This window comes from Stigmatopora nigra, chromosome 20 (assembly GCF_051989575.1).
Source record: "Stigmatopora nigra isolate UIUO_SnigA chromosome 20, RoL_Snig_1.1, whole genome shotgun sequence".
NCBI classification, from domain to species: Eukaryota; Metazoa; Chordata; class Actinopteri; order Syngnathiformes; family Syngnathidae; genus Stigmatopora; species Stigmatopora nigra.
In genome coordinates, this window is record NC_135527.1 from 8,615,299 (window position 1) to 8,632,932 (window position 17,634).

The window sequence follows — 17,634 nt, forward strand, 5'->3', positions numbered from 1 at the left end:
AAAATCCAGTTAATTATTTTCTTGAATTTCATTCCTAGACGTCAAAACAAAATAAATTAATAGTAAACATCCTAAAAACGGGGGTGACGTTTCGTCCTTGTCAACTTGTGCGCAGATAAGCCGCGCCCTTAATTCAGTCACCATTTTTTAGAGAAAAAACTAACCATATATGCAAGAAAATACAATAACTTTCCATCTCAACTGCCAAACTCTCTTTAAAAATAAACCTGAACCACATTGACTCCCAACAATGCTGATTGACACCCAATCCAATTTAAAAATGGAGGTCTGTATCCAAACCCAAATGGATCGGACGCCGAAACTAGAATGTCAGCCGTTACCGCCCGCGGCGCCCAACGCGCAACTTTAGCAACTAATTGCAACTTTCCGACAGCTCGGAGGAAGTTCGGGGGAGACAAAGTCAGTCATTGCGTCCATCCCGCGTAGGGGACGGCGTACGAAGACCCTGGCAAAAGCCTAACTGGAAGAAAATGAATCTGCAGGCGCCGTCATTGGAATGTGCACCGCTTGCTGTTTTCAGCCACCCCCCTCTGTTTCACTTTGCCCGACTTTCATGAGTAGTGACAGCTTCTCCGCTCGAGCGGAGGCGTCCCGCTGGCTTCCATTTTTTTTTCTTGCCCCCCCCCCCCAACTCCCTCAAATCTCAGTCGCCTGAGAACTGCAGAATCGCCGACTTCTTTGGGAACGTCTTGCCAGAACGGGTGTTTACGTGGGTTGGTCTCGTCCCAAAAATGACTCTGAATTTAAACTTCACGCAAAAATGTGATTTATGTCCAATTCCTTTAATATGTTTAGGGTAATCCGACTTAGGCACCAAAATATAAGGCAATTTGGTCATGTTAACCCTTACATATTTGACTCTCCCGTTTACTAAAACTGAATATTGATCCATTAATAAATGAGATAGTTAATTATCCAAGAGAGAGTTTAATATCTAAGTACTGTTTAATATCCAAGTACTGTTTAATATGTAAGTACTTTTTAATATCTAACTACTGTTTAATATGTAAGTAGTGTTAAATATCTAAGTAGTGTTTAATATCTAAGTACTGTTTAATATCCAAGTACTGTTTAATATCTAAGTAGTGTTGTATATCTAAGTAGTGTTTAATATCTAAATATTGATTAATATCTAAGTAGTGTTGAATATCTAAGTACTGTTTAATATCTAAGTAGTGTTTAATATCTAAGTAGTGTTGAATATCTAAGTAGTGTTGAATATCTAAGTACTGTTGAATATCTAAGTACTGTTGAATATCTAAGTACTGTTTAATATCTAAGTAGTGTTTAATATCCAAGTAGTGTTTAATATCCAATTACTGTTTAATATTCAAGTACTGTTTAATATCCAAGTACTGTTTAATATCCAAGTACTGTTTAATATCCAAGTACTGTTTAATATCCAAGTACTGTTTAATATCCAAGTACTGTTTAATATGTAAGTACTGTTGAAACCAGCTCTCAAAACTTATATTTTTGAGAGTTTAATATCTAAGAGAGAAGTTTAATATGCAAGTACTATTTAATATCTAAGTACTATTGAAAACAGCTCTCAAAATTATATTCACGAGAGAGTTTAATATCTAAATATCTACTTTTTTCAAAAGACCAGCGACCAGAAGACCGGGGACCAAAAGACTGGCGACCAAACGCCCGGTCACGCATTCTGGAAGTCATAACCTTGGGTGTTGAACTGTTCAAAAAATAAATAAAAGAGTCCCGTACATTGAAATAGTTGCGGAAAACACATGGGTACTTAATCTTATCTGGCCAGCGACGTTCCCGAGTGCGAGCACGGGTGCTGCGGAAGATAGCCGGCGCAATCCTCAAGCTCTTTCAATATTTCCAACCATAACGACTTTTGGCATCGGGAAGATTGCATTCAGAGACAGAGCTGCTAAGTTTAATCTGCTGTCGAGAACCCCCAAAACCCCAACACACACACACACACACACACACACACACACACACACTGTCTCTCTTGCATCTTTTTCCCCAGGAGATACCAGCATTCGTGTTACTTAGCTGATGGCGAGAATTTGCATCGGGATGCCATTTGCGCTCAACATAACGTGGCTGTCTGTTTGCTTTGTCAAACGGAATGCGGACACAATCCTCAACGGATGTTCCTTCCCTGCCGCCCCCCCCCCCCCTTAAACAGATCAAGAAATCGACCCACCACACACCCTTGACAAGCCATGGAAATTCCAACAAATGACAACAAATGAGTCAAATACATATATCAGCACATATATACATACACATACGCTGTATGCTGTACGCATGTATATATGTGCTTATATATGTATTTCACTCATGTATATACATACTCATACATATATAAGCACATATATACATACACATACATATATAAGCACATATATACATATACATAGATATATACACATATATACATACACATACATATAAAAGCACATATATACATACATATACATATATAAGCACATATATACATACACATACATATATAAGTACATATATACATACACATACATATATAAGCACATATATACATACACATACATATATAAGTACATATATACATACACATGCATATATAAGTACATATATAAGCACATATATACATACACATACATATATAAGTACATATATAAGCACAAATATACATACACATACATATATAAGCACATATATACATACAAATACATATATAAGCACATATATACATACACATACATATATAAGTACATATATACATGCACATGCATATATAAGTACATATATAAGCACATATATACATACACATACATATATAAGCACATATATACATACACATACATATATAAGCACATATATACATATACATACATATATAAGTACATATATACATACACAAGAATATATAAGCACATATATACATACAAATACATATATAAGCACATATATAAGCACCTATATACATACACATACATATATAAGCGCATATATATACATACACATGTATATATAAGCACATATGTACATACACATGCATATATAAGCATATATATACATACACATACATATATAAGATGATATATACATACACATAGATGTACATGCTTGCAGACAGTTTTTGGAGGACCGTGGAACGGATTAGGGACTTTACATAGAAAGTAGCGATCTCCTTACAAATCCTACAAAGTTCCCGAGCTAGCCTAGCATCCGAAGAATCATCGAACCCAATCGGGACCGCGATAGTCCCACCCCCCGACCTTTAAACGAGCGTCAAGTGAGACGAAAACAATCTCTGGCGACCGCTAAATCAACCGTCACGCGACGTTATCAAACATTTAAGGCGCCATTGCCCCCCCCAAGCGTCCATTACTGTTTGGCCCTGATTTATCTCTTCATTCTGAGCGTCGGGATTTTTCAGGTGGGGAGCTTCACCCAATTTCCCCCATTCTCCGTAGGGTCCGGTTAAAGGGGGTGTCGGCGCAAAAGTGATGAATCGGAAGTGGCCATCTTGTCGGGTATTGTGAAAATCCACTTGGCCCCCGCAATTCATCAGTGAGCTCCAGTCCGTGGCCTCATCTATCCCGGTGGTCCCATAAAAATCAATTGATTTGGCCTACAGCGTGCAAGGGGCTTTTTCATTTTTTATTTTTATGATTTTTTTAGATTTCTTCTTTTATGGTGCCGCTTCCCGGGATCATTTCTGACTAGCGAGTTTGCTACCACTTCAAACACTTTTTCATTTGTTTTCTATAAGACTATTTATAGTCTTATTCCATTTGCTGAGCCTGAAAAATTCAGTTAAACTCAAAGAGTCATTCATTTTTTATTCCATTTTATTCTTGTAAGAGTCAGCGGGGGTGCAGGAGCTTAACTTATTTCAGTAAATAACATTAAGTAGAATGTTCATGAGCCGTTTAGCTGAATTGTTTGTTCGTCAATTAGTTTTTTGGATGCTTTTTGTTCATTTAATTACATTAATAAATCATATTCTTCAAATTTTCTTCCATTTTTTATCTATTTCATGTATTTATCAGACAAAATTAGTACACTGATCATTTTTAAAAGCAGTTTTTGACGACCTTGCAATGAATTATGGCCTTTACATAAAAAGTTGTGGTCTGGTAACAAATTAGTCGAGTTAGTCTGGAACCAATTCATTTCCTAAGTAGAAATATGAGTATAAATGGAATTTTTAATACTATTATTGCTTAATTTTTAGTTAGCGGTTCAGTATTAGCCTGGCAAGAGTTAGATTAATACTTCTGATGTGAATTTTATTTGAAAAAGCAATTTATTTACCCCAAAAAATACTTTTTAGAAGTCTCCTGTTTACGTTTTTTTGGCCTTAGCCTCATGGATGGAAGTTTTTGGAAGCTAAAAGCATACCCAAGATGCTGCTACACCTTAGCGAGCAAGACAGATTTCCCAGCAACGAACCTGCCACCTGATAAGACCCGGCCAAATCCCGGAGGGCGGGATTCCATTAAAATAATCAACAAGGAGGCCAGAATATCTCCTAACGGCGCAGACTTGGCGATAGTAGAAGATAGCGGAATAGCGTTGGCCTTTGGAATAACCGTATTACCCAACAAGATGTTGCAAATAATCGCAATGTCGGAAAAGAACGACCCGGGAAGAGCTAGCATGCAAATTCCGCCTTGATTTTGATGAAAATCGGACGAGAAACGGTTTGGAAAAGGTACTTTTTCGTCTTTTGCCGGTATAAAAGCATCGTAGCAATTAGCGCTTAAGAGATTTTGTATTAAAAGGGAGGCTAATCATCCAAGAAAGCGTTGATTTGACGACTTTGCTTTGGCTTCAAATGATCACTACAATGGGAAATGTTTTTTTTTGAAATCCTTTTGAAGCTTCGCAAGTCATTTAGTATTTTTAACGCTCGACTGGGTGGTCACAAATCGGAAGAAAAAAAACAAAACAACAAAAAAATCCAAATCAAAAGCAATCTGTTCATTACCGCTAAAGGAAAAGTGCCAATTAAGACTCCGCCTCCATCGGAAGGCGCCATTATTGTCGGAGCCATTTAGGGTGACATTTTTGCAGCACCTCCGCTCGCCTTCTTTGTGTTTCCAAGCGCTTCGTAGGGAATTCGCCAAAAGGTCACATTAAGATGGCGAACTAGAGAAAAGAGAAGAGTCTAATCCTTCCCCAAGAATTCAAACTTCCATGCTTGACGCATAAATCCATGGCAAAGTTCTCTCATGGCGCGTCACGGCTTTGACAAAAGATGTCTCCCGCCGTGACTAGAATGTCGGAGGACATATTAAAAGGGACTTTGTAAAGAAAAATGGACTTTTTGGGGTACTGCATGGCTGGGAACTGTCCTTGTCAAAAATAGCATGGATGTCAACAACGTCATTGGACATTGGACAGCTTTTTCCAGTTATTCGGCAGTTTAGTTTTCATATCGCCACGGCTCACTGAGGAAACAATGCTAAGTACGGCTTTTGTTGCCATGACAACGGCAGAAGGTGGAACCGGCCAAAGAGAAATCCCTACCCGTGGCAAAATTGACGGATAAACACGGCCATGGAAGCTAGCTTTTCTGTCATACGTCCTATTTAAGACCCTCGTTGTCCCCCAACTAACTTTCTATAGGAAGTATACACGGCTAAAAGTGGGGCATTCGACAAAAAAGAGCCAAAAGACGGCTTTATAAAGCGTGTGTGCTGCGACACCCCCTTGCGAGCAGACACCTGTTATCTTAAGAATAGCGCTAAGTATGTAAATTCCTGCTCTTATTCCTGTAGCTGTTGTTAATGAGACAACTTGGGAGTAACGGCACGCGTCTTTGGGAGTAACAGGACGCGTCTTCATCTTTAGGTGAGACGCCCTGGCGTACCAATCGGCTGTTACGTCTAAAAACAGGAGGCGCTATTGTACAACCTGGCTTGAAAAAGACTAGAAGGTGATAATAGCTTTTGCCTTTAAATGGCGTCTTCTCACCTGGAAAGGACTCTGTTTTACGGGCTTTTGTATTATTTGGCGGCCATTTGGGAATGTCTAAAAGCTACGGCAAGCTCGCCGGACCCGGGCCAAGGTATCCGGGCCAAGGGGACCGGCGCCAAGGGACCGGCGCCAAGCTATTTGGAGGTCACCTTGCCGAACGAGCTGGCAGGCGGCGAAAATCTCATTCGACATGCCTTCCCTCGCTAATGTTCGGCTGGAATAGAGTTGGATGGCGGTGGGTAGTCTTCTGGCAGGCTAGGCTACGCTAAAGTAGTTTTAACTTCTCACCTTAACGTGGCGCAGCTGTTCTAAACCTCGCCAGCTATTTCCCGAGGCTGTCGTGTCAAGTCCCCCTAACAAGGTCTTGTCGACCTCCAACTTGTGTCCTCACGGGTCCTGCCCTCGATGAGTGGCGCCCATGGCGGGGTTTGGTGACTTTAATTAACCTCCAAGACCGCGCTGGGATACTTTGGACAGCTTTGGAGCATCTGGGTAACTTGTAAGGGGCAAAGTATTCAGCTTGGGTTCATGACTGGAAAGTCTTAGAAAAAGCTGTTTTAATAATGATTGGCTAATAGAGATACTTGATGTGGGCCGGGACATCTATGGGGAATCGTGACTGGACGTTTGGTTGCTGGTCTTTTGGTCGCCGGTCAAATGGTGACAGAGAGTTTACTGTTGAAACCAGCTCTCAAAATTATAGTCATGTTTATTAGAGAGTTTATTATCTAAGTAGTGTTTAATATCTAAGTAGTGTTTAATATCTAAGTAGTGTTTAATATCTAAGTACTGAATAATATCTAAGTACTGTTTAATATCTAAGTAGTGTTTAATATCTAAGTACTGTTTAATATCTAAGTAGGGTTTAATATCCAAGTAGTGTTTAATATCCAAGTAGTGTTTAATATCCAAGTACTGTTTAATATCCAAGTACTGTTTAATATCTAAATACTGTTTAATATCTAAGTAGTGTTTAATATGTAAGTAGTGTTTAATATCTAAGTAGTGTTTAATATCTCAGTAGTGTTTAATATCTAAGTAGTGTTTAATATCTAAGTACTGTTTAATATCTAAGTAGGGTTTAATATCTAAGTAGTGTTTAATATCTCAGTAGTGTTTAATATCCAAGTACTGTTTATTATCTAAGAGAGATAGTTTAATATCTAAGACAGAGAGTTTAACATCTAAGTACTGTCTAATATCTAAGTACATTAGTACATTACTCTTAGCACATGAGCTTGAAGAACTGAAACTCTAACCGAGAGGCCGTCACGCGTGGCCGTCTCCAGAAATTGGACAGCATTTCCAACGCAAACCTTGACATTGCCAGATATCTAAACGACATTGGATTCTTTTAAAAAGACGCCAGCAATTATGGACACCTAACAATAGCTCTCCTTTGCTAGCCGCCCGGCGGGATATTTTCCTCTACGTCTTCCTAGTATTATCTCCACACCCCGATCGGCGAGAGCGCTCTCTCGTATAGGGAGCAGACTGGCCTCATGCATTAATTAGACTCTCTTTGCCAGGTCACCACCAGGGCCAGAGGACATTGGAAATTATTCATTGTATCAGCTGAGTCTTTGGACCCTGCCGGCAAAGGATAAGTGTTGATGAGGGCACCGGGTACGCCGGTCCGTCCTCCTACGTCCCCCCCGTTGTCTGTAAGCTCCCAGTCCTTCTACTCCTGGATGTCAAGAGGTGCGAAGAAGAGGGAGTCGCTGTGTCTTTTCACACTCTCCCAGCAGGAAGCGCTCTTTAGACTCAGCGCCGTGTCACAATTACTATTCTCTACCCTAGGCCTCCCAGAGGACTCCTTAGCGGACTACTTCAATACGAGCAAGCAGGGGAATACTCACGGGTTCTAAGACGCCAAACTTGTTCAATTTTCCTCCCCTGGTTCGAACGAGAGCTTCACGATTCCAAAAAAGGGAAAAATCATGTCTTTTGGGGACAAAAATAACTGACTTGGAGCTGTAGTAGAATTACACTAATCACAAGGCGGCCAGGTGTGTCGCCAGGTGGGGTTGATTAAGGGGGAATGCCAGGATTGGGGACAATTGGCGACGGGTTCGAGACGAGGGTCGACTCTGTGCAAAGTGGTGTCAATGTCAATGTGGCGCTAAGTGATTTCTCAATGAGAGTTTTGTAGTCTTCTAAGTCAGTCTAGTCTTCACAAATGATATACCGGTCATAACTGGATTCCTGTGACTTGAAGGAAAGACCAATGGTGGGCGAAAAAGTTGCGTGCATACAGGATTTGTTTGACCTTTAAGAAACATCTCTGGACCCTTTTGTCTATCTGCAACATGCATGAATGGACGTTTGGTTGCCGGTCAAATGTACTTAGATATTAAACACTACTTAGATATTAAACACTACTTAGATATTAAACACTACTTAGATATTAAACACTACTTAGATATTAAACACTACTTAGATATTAAACACTACTTAGATATTAAACACTACTTAGATATTAAACACTACTTAGATATTAAACACTACTTAGATATTAAACACTACTTAAATATTAACCTCTCTCTCTTATATATTAAATCCTCTCTTATAAATATAATTTTGAGAGCTGGCTTCAACAGTTAACTCTCTGTCACCATCTGGCGACCAAACGTCTGGCGACCAAACGTCCGATCACCTCTTACTGTATGGTTCAAGAACAATAAATCATTCAGGTATCAAGCGTTCAAACCGTTAAGGGCTAAAAATAAAATTTTTAGTACATTTTTTAGAGTATTCGGACCTCACTCCATTGTTCTAATACTATATTGTTTAACTTTTACTTTCAATCAAGTTTAATTTTAATCTTCTGAATACTTTTTCTTAATTGCATCTCTCTGATTTCCGCCTGATTTAAAGCATTGAAAAAAAACACCGTTCTTATGTTCCCAGGTGCGACCATTCATGAAATTGTATCCCAACAGAGTCTGTTATTTTCCACCATTTTGTTTCAACTCTAGAGAGAAACATTAAAAGTTTTTTCATTACAGATTAAAGTTCTCTCAATTCCACGTGGGAGTGTTTTTTTTTGTTTGTAAACCCGCCACCCCCGCCTCCATTTTTTTTCTTCTTTTATTACACCACGCCATTCCGAACGACCCGTTTCGGTTTCAAGGCGTTTTAATCAAGGCGGCGCCGTATTGGAAGAAGAACACTGCGAGAAGAGTACTATCTCCTTTAGCGAGGCTCAAATATTCTAATTTGTCTGAAAGGCCCAAAAAGTACGCAAAGTAATCACCAGATAACACGTCTAGGCGGGCGACACCCGCCAATCGCCGGGGAATTCCATTTACATTCTGACAGACCTTTTACGGTGACAATAATAGGGGAATAATTTGCCATAATTACTGAAGAAAATCACGGAATTTCCGCGGGTGTGATTGTACACGGGTAGGCTTTTTTGCATTTTCTTCAATCGTTTGGGAAATGGACTATTTAGCGCAAAGGAAAAACGTTTCTACCAAAAAAAAATGAAACAAGCTGTGAATTTCAATGAGATTAGCGCTGGTGGGCGTCCGATCTATTTGAGCTTGCCGGCCTCCCACTTCAAATAGATGGGACATCAATGGTGGTCAATGGGTTGGACTAAGCCAGCAGATACTTTATATTCAAGTGGTTGTACTGGATTTTCTCATAAATATAACGCATATCGCTTTAAAAAATGATGACTGGATCAATGGAACGGCTTATATGCGCATAAATTAGATGATAGGGTCCTTTATTTCCAAATTAGAGAAAAGATAGACCAATAAAACTATACATAATATTTATTTTGACGTGTTTGAATGGTGTTTAAGGAAAAAATTAACTGTATCTTGCAAAAAACTAGACTGCTATGGACATACTTGTGCTGATCACCTGACTTACTTTTACAATTGCTCTTTTAGATCAGGGGTGGGCAAAGTTTTGAGCCCAGGGGGTGCCAGATTGACTTAAAAAACTTGACAGATGGGCGGGGTCAGCACAAGATATGATACATATAAAAAAGTGCATCCGTTAACAGTACATATGAAACATAAATAGAATAAACGGACTAAAGTATTAACATACTCATCAATCATCATTAAAGTATAAAGTATAGAGTAAAGTAAGTAACGGAATGTATTAATAAATATTAAAATGTCATTTAAAAAAGATAGAAGGACTGTAAAACACCAAAAACAAATAAGAGTGGACACAGCTACTGCCACTGGCTTCCACTTGATGGCGCCATCTTGGCCTAATGAGCCCTATGTAGCCCGCGGGCCGTAGTTTACCCATATCTGTTTTAAATTAATACAGTATCTCAGAAATACCAATATTTAAAAAAAAATACCTTCAAAGTAACACATTTTTGTACCCTTATTAAAACCATGAACACAGATATTAAAATTATGAATCTAGGGCATTTTCCCCCAAATAAAACATCAAATTCAACGAAATTTATGACAACTATAAAACGTACGGCAAGAAAATCCAGTATCTTCCTAAAAAAAACATATAAAATACTTATATTCTTTAAAAAAACTACTATCTCTGAACACCACCAGCAGCCAAAATGGTAGAATGGTACAATACTGGTCACCAGTTGAATATAACCATAAATTAAGCAATGCCTCATAATTTTTTTTACTAGCTGTCCTAATCCGAAGTTAGCCAAGCGCTAAGCAGCATACCTTGACGGTCAAAAATCACCTTCCTACCAAGGGGAACATTCAACTTCATTTCAAGTGTAATGGTTCCCATCAGTCAGTGAACTCGCCGCATTATTCCCACGACTCGCACCAACGCACCCTCGTTAATTCCCGCCTCGAGATACTTTGTCAAAAAAAAACAGGCGCTGACCGGCAATTACAGCATCAACGATAGATTTTGATTAAAGCTGTCTCCACTTTAGCTGGGAAATCAAACCGGAGTCTACATTGTCTTTTTTTTTAGTAGAAAAGCACAACCGCGCCTGACTGCTCAGGCACCCTCAATTTGCTCTTTATGGATGATGGAGGGCATAATAAGATACACTTTCATTTACTTGGTGTACTTTTTGACTTTGCCAAGCGTTAGCTCCTCCCACAAACGCCTAGCTGCCAATCATATATCATCTAAGGGAGGATTGGACATTGTCTCAAGGGAGTCCAAGAACTTGGACGGATACCAAACACGATTCTGTCAAGGGGTCAACAAAAAACTAAGACGGTAATCTGCTTCCCTTACAATGACGCTAATCCCGGAGTTACTGGGTCAATCGAATCGATTGGAATCGGCAGGAAGTATTGATCTCTGTGGGAACACACCAAAGGAGTTTGAAGACTACGTAAAGTGGATTTAGGGATCACTAAAATGTAAGGTTTTTAAAGAAAACTCAGCTCAGCTTCGCATTGGAATGAATAGAGCTGACAGAAGAAGCTTGATATAACCGACATTATGTTGCACTACTGGGGTTCAACACAAGATGGAGCTAGACACTAAAACCAAGTGAAACCATTCATAAGGAAGTTTTGAAAGTTTTGGACAGAAACGTACTACCAATGTCAGATTAAAAACACATTTACAAACACCTGAACTGGTAAAATACTGTGAAATACAATATCTCCCAATACAAAGCTCCTCCTCTTTTACAAGATTTTCTACCAAAAAATATTCCAACACATCAACAAGCGCTAGGTCTAACCCAAACTACGGCCCGCGGGCCACATCCGGCCCGCTAGGCTTTTAATCCAGCCCACCGACATTGTCCAAATAATGTTTTTGTTCCCCACAAGATGGCGCCATCACGTGGAAGCCAGTGGCAGTAGCTGTGTCCACTCTTAATTGTTTTTGGTGATTTACAGCCAATTTATCGTTTTTTAAATGACTTTTTAATATTTCTTAATACATTCCTTTACTTACTTTACTCTATACTTTATACTTTAATGATGAGTGATGAGTATGTTAATACTTTAGTCCTATTTTTCAGTTTATGTCTCATATGTACTGTTAACGGATGCACTTTTTTATATGTATCGTATCTTGTGCTGACCCCGCCCATCTGTCACATTTTTAAAGGCAATATGGCCCCCACCCGGGCCCAAAAGTTTGCCCACCCCTGGTTTAGACTGTTTAGTTCCTTTTAAAAACACACATTTTCGCCTCCCATGCTAATGACGCTAGCTCTACCAACCCTGCTGCCAAATTGTCATTGGACAGCAGTTTTTCAAGCCACGAATCCAAGGCCAAAATCCCAACCCTGGGACTTTCCGACCCCACAATTTTCTCGCTTGGCTTGAGCTTAATTCCACTCTGAATTGAAGTCGTTTTCTGACTCTCTTTAGCGTAATCGCATTGGTAGCATCCCAGAAAATAGCTCGATTAAACCTTTACGGCTTTGTAGCGTTGGCGGATGGGAAACGATTGACTTCATCTCACAATAGGGACGTTACATTTATCTCTCAATATTCCATCTCGTGGTTCAAGTAGATGAACCCAACGTTTTTATTCCAACAAAAGCGACCAAATAAGACCTGGAAATGAGTTAAAAAAAATTGTACAGAATTAAAAATGACCTCTATAGCTTGGCAGTTGCGTTGGGACTCTGACAGCTGTCTAACTTGGCAAGTGATGTCAACGGCGCCGTTGCGATCCGCCGGCAAATGGCGAGCAAAAAAAGACAAAACGGCTGAACGGCCGGGCCTCGATCCGTGCGAAAATCCATGAACGCCATCCTGGCACGCGCGGGGGTGCCTGGCAGCGTCTGCTCTTTGATTATCCCTCAAAAAGTTGAGCACACCAATGGCGGCGCACATTTTTGTTTGATTGCTTGAGAGGCTGGCTTAGCGTTCCCTTAAATACCATTCCAATTTTTTATGGACCAATCGACAGCGTTGCGCCTACAAATTAATCATTTCAAAGTTTTGCTGATTAATCCCCTTCATATTCATTTTTTTTAATGCTTTCGGTGTTCAATGATATGCAGATTTCCTCCACAAACAGATGGTGGAGGGAGAGACCAGCTAACTGCTAACAAAGGGATTCTCTTAATCCAGGGGTAGGGGACCTATGGCTCGGGAGCCACATGTAGCTCTTTTGATGGTTGAAAAGTTTAATATCTAAGAAAGAAGTTTAATATCCAAATAATGGGGAATATCTAAGTACTGTTGAATATCTAAATACTGTTTAATATGTAAGTACTGTTTAATATGTAAGTACTGTTTAATATCTAAGACCTGTTTGAATATCTAAGTAGGGTTTAATATCTAAGTACTGTTTAATAGCTAAGTACTCTTTAATATCTAATTACTGTTTAATATGCAAGTACAGTTTAATATCTAAGTGCTGTTTAATATCTAAGTACTGTTTAATATCTAAGTACTGTTTAATATCTAAGTACTGTTTAATATCTAATTACTGTTTAATATCTAATTACTGTTTAATATGTAAGTACTGCTTAATATGTAAATACTGTTTAATATATCCAAGACCTGTTTGAATATCCAAGTACTGTTTAATGTCCAAGTACTGATTAATATCCAAGTACCGTTTAATATCTAATTACTGTTTAATATCTAAGTACTGTTTAAGATCGAATTACTGTTTAATATCTAAGTACTGTTTATTATCTAAGACCTGTTTAATATCTAAGACCTGTTTGAATATCTAAATAGTGTTTAATATCTAAATAGTGTTTAATATCTAAGTACTGTTTAATGTCTAAGTACTGTTTAATATCTAAGTACTGTTTAATATCTAAGTACTGTTTAATATCGAAGTACTGTTTAATATCGAAGTACATTTGACCGGCAACCAAAAGACCGGCGACCAAACGTCCTTTTTCTCCGGGCTAGTTCGACGTCAAATGTAGAAGGCGAAGCAAAATAAGTGAAAATGAATCATTTTCAACCCCTTTCCCCCCAAAAAAACACAGACCGATACATCCTAAAAAGTTGACGTTTCAGAGGGCGCCGGAGGCAAATGGTTTGTTTTGGACTCGTTTCCACTAAGGGAAGGAGAGAAAAAGATTAGACGGGCGCTCCGGGAGCCGTTCTAAATCTTTCAGATCAGCGGCGAAGGGACGGCCAAGCTGGCAGGAGAGATACGGCCAGTCCAGACGCCCTGGCCAATCCCACCCACCCACGCCATGGCGGGAGGTAGAACGCTTCACCTGGGCCGGGCGCCGCCACAAAGACAATTTAGCCCTGTTTTTTCCCAAACGCGTCTTGTTTGGAAAACATCCATCACCCTCCAAAGCAAGGTCAACGCCGACTTTCCGATAGAATCTCGTTTTTTTCTAGCCGCCACGGCGAGGAGCTCACGCTTCTCGGGCGCACGGCTTTGCGGACCATCGTAAAACATTCCACGAGGTGCGTGTATCGCGCCGTTTATCGAGCGTGGCGCCGTAAAAAATACACGGTAAAGGCTTACGTGAGGCGTTCGTGGACCGAATGTCGACTGGGAAAAACAATCCAGTAGAGAAAAGTAGTATTTGCGGGTTTTATTTTGTATTTTTTTCGTTGCTTAAGGCTAAAATTTGCTGGTGAGGTTTATTTTATACTCAAAATGCAAGACTTGGTATTTACGATGTAATTATTCACTTGTATTGATTTTCAAATGGAAACGATAAAAAGTCAAAAGATTTCTTTATTATTATTTTGAAAATCAACATACGGGTGTCTCAAAAAATGGACACACTTTTGGAGTAAAATGTCTGAATGAATAGAATGACTGGTTATTCTAAAAGGGAGTACATTTTATTCTAAAAGTGAGTATATTTTTTGAGACATTTTTTGAGACACCCCTCAAAAAATGTACTCACTTTTAGAATAAAATGTACACACTTTTAGAATAAAATGTACACACTTTTAGAACAAAATGTACACACTTTCAGAATAAAATGTACTCACTTTTAGAATGACCAGTCATTCTAAAAGTGAGTACATTTTTTTGAGACATTTTTTGAGACACCCCTCAAAAAATGTACACGCTTTTAAAATAAAATGTACTCCCTTTTAGAATGAATGGTCATACTAAAAAGTGACTACATTTTATTCTACAAGTGTGTCCATTTTTTGAGACATTTTTTGAGACACCCCTCAAAAAATGTGCACACTTTTAGAATAAAATGTACTCCCTTTTAGAATGACTGGTCATTCTAAAAGGGAGTACTTTTTTATTCTATGGCTAATGGCTTTTTCCACAGCTAAAAGCCAGTAAAAACAAAAGTATTTCTATATCCTAATTGCAACGGAGTACATTGTGTAAACCAATCATGCGCTATTGAAGAAATTCAATTTCTTTAGGCTTAGTTGGGTCGGGTTGGGATTATTAACCCTATCATCCACTTTATTAACTCTGATAGCCACTAAAACAGATAAGCCAACTTGTGCGCTAGAGAGAAGTCATTTCCTTTATAATTAAAAGCAATTAGGGAATCAATTACCACGCGATTAGCCTTGATGGAAAATAAAATCAAATGGCATTAACCCCCCCCCCCCCACACGCACTATACGCGCAGACATTTACGTTCCCATCCAGACGAAAAAACGGATTCTTGAACCTGGAAAGGAACCGTTGTGCGTTCTGTCAGAAGTCGTTTTGGGTTAAAATTTTGTGTTTAAAAACAGTATACGCCAAAAAAGTAGAGCCCAAATTTCGTATTCCTGACCCCTGGCATGTCGGATTAAGACGTGACCGGACGTTTGGTCGATGGACGTTTGGTTACCGGACTTTTGAAATGGTAATATCTAAGTACTGTTTAATATCTATGTACTGTTTAATATCTAAGTACTCTTTTATATCTAATTACTGTTTAATATCTAATTACTGTTTAATATCTAAGCACTGTTTAATATCTAAGTACTCTTTAATATCTAATTACTGTTTAATATCTAAGTAGTGTTTAATATCTAAGTACTGTTTAATATCTAAGTACTGTTTAATATCTATGTACTGTTTAATATATAAGTACTCTTTAATATCTAAGTAGTCTTTAATATCTAAGTAGTCTTTAATAGCTTAGTACTGTTTACTATCTAAGCACTGTTTAATATCTAAGTACCGTTTAATATCTAATTACTGTTTAATATGCAAGTACTGTTGAACATCTAAGTACTGTTTAATATCTAAGCACTGTTTAATATCCAAGTACTGTTTTATATCTAAGTAATGTTTAATATCTAAGTACATTTGACTGGCAACCAAAAGACCGGCGACCTAACGTCCGGTCACGTGTTCTTTTTCAGCCTCAATTTCTGTTTCTACAGTTTCCATTTGTTTCAGGTATTAATATACGGAGTTCTGTCACTTTTACGGTTATCCTGGCTCACTTGTTGACTTCCCTTCACTTCCTGTTAACTTATGGGTAATTCCTCTTGACTTTGGGCTAATTCCTATTTGCTAGAGCACGTTTTGGGGGTATTAGACTTTTCTCAATGAGCCGGAAGGTTGTTAATGTAGTTTTTTTGTCATGTAATCGTACAGTTAACATGCCAAAACACATAACGTAAAAACTATTCACTTTTATAGAGCGGTCGGAAGTAAACTAGATGGCGTTGAATGATTTGAGTTTACACAAAGAAGAACGGAGAAGTTCCCTCTTTGGCGAATAGCGGAAATTCCCGGCGACCCCCTTCCCCCTCCCCCGCCCTCGGCGCTTTACATACAAATAGCTGTCAAAATCGAATTGCCTATTTTGAATAAGAATACGGGCGAGCGGGCGAGAAAGGCAAATATACGAGAGGACCACGTCGTTGACTGGAACAGACAAAGCGTATGAAGTCGACGCCTTGGAAATTGAATGGCGCCATTTCACATTCATTCTCCATCAACAAAATATTTCAATAAGCTGCCCGGACGGATTTCAGGCGCTCGGACAAACCGCTGAGCCGGCGTTTCCCCATTGAAATGCAATACGGAAAGGATCTCGCTTAGCAGTCGACAGGCCGATAATTCAATACCGTGGGTCTGAGCTTATCTGCGTATTTTAACGGACAATACGATTTGTGTCTTCCTCCATCAAATGAGAAGCATTACCATGGCGATATTGTCAAATTATCAAGCGGTAGAGAATCATTTCAGGCAATTATCGATCAAGGTCAACGCGGGTAAGGCATCTCGGACCAATGGGATATCGTTTGGCCTGAAGGAGACGGAAAAAATGTGTCGTTTCAGCAAAATTTGCGGTGGAACCTTCCTAAAACTTCCACTAAAACGCTCAATTTTCAGTGCTATTAGCTAACTAGCAGCTAGTCGAGCTATTCCGGGACATATTTATCTGATTGGAGAGTCCAATTATTTGACATTTGCCAGCTTAATCCTCAAATGTTCAGTCTTTCAGCGTGATCATGTTCTAATCTTTTAATCTCGGAGCCTTCCTAGCCTATTTGGATCATAATAATCTGAAAATTAGGAGACCGAAACACCTCTTCTTGTGGGTCTATTCAGGTATATACATTCAAAGCCTAAAAAAGAAAATGCTTGGCTAATAAGCGACGTGTCTATCGATGGCGTGACGTTTGAAGTGAGGAGGAAAATCTGCCATTTTTGTTGGAAATCTCCTGGCTTTTGTTTCCACAGAAGGCAAAAAAAAACTCTGATCCCTTAAGCTGCTTAATTCCGATACTGTGACTTCATTACAGACTATGGTACGCCCCTGAAAATGATGCCAGTGGTTGGGTCTTTGTGCCAATGACAAGGTGTGTG

General features: G+C 39.1%; 1 long non-coding RNA gene across 6 annotated transcripts in view; it reads right to left on the reverse strand.

Annotated features, from left to right (window-relative positions):
- LOC144213707 (uncharacterized) overlaps positions 1-17,634 on the reverse strand; it is a 101,507-nt gene that overhangs the window by 40,970 nt on the left and 42,903 nt on the right. Inside the window, exon 1 of one of the 6 annotated variants that reach the window (XR_013330082.1) lies at positions 7,827-7,961. The exons of 4 other annotated variants lie outside the window; for them this stretch is intronic. This is a non-coding gene — a long non-coding RNA (uncharacterized LOC144213707). Of the gene's footprint in view, positions 1-2,027; positions 2,111-7,826; positions 7,962-17,634 lie in introns of those variants that run through there. One more of the 6 variants, XR_013330080.1, reaches the window with a different exon arrangement.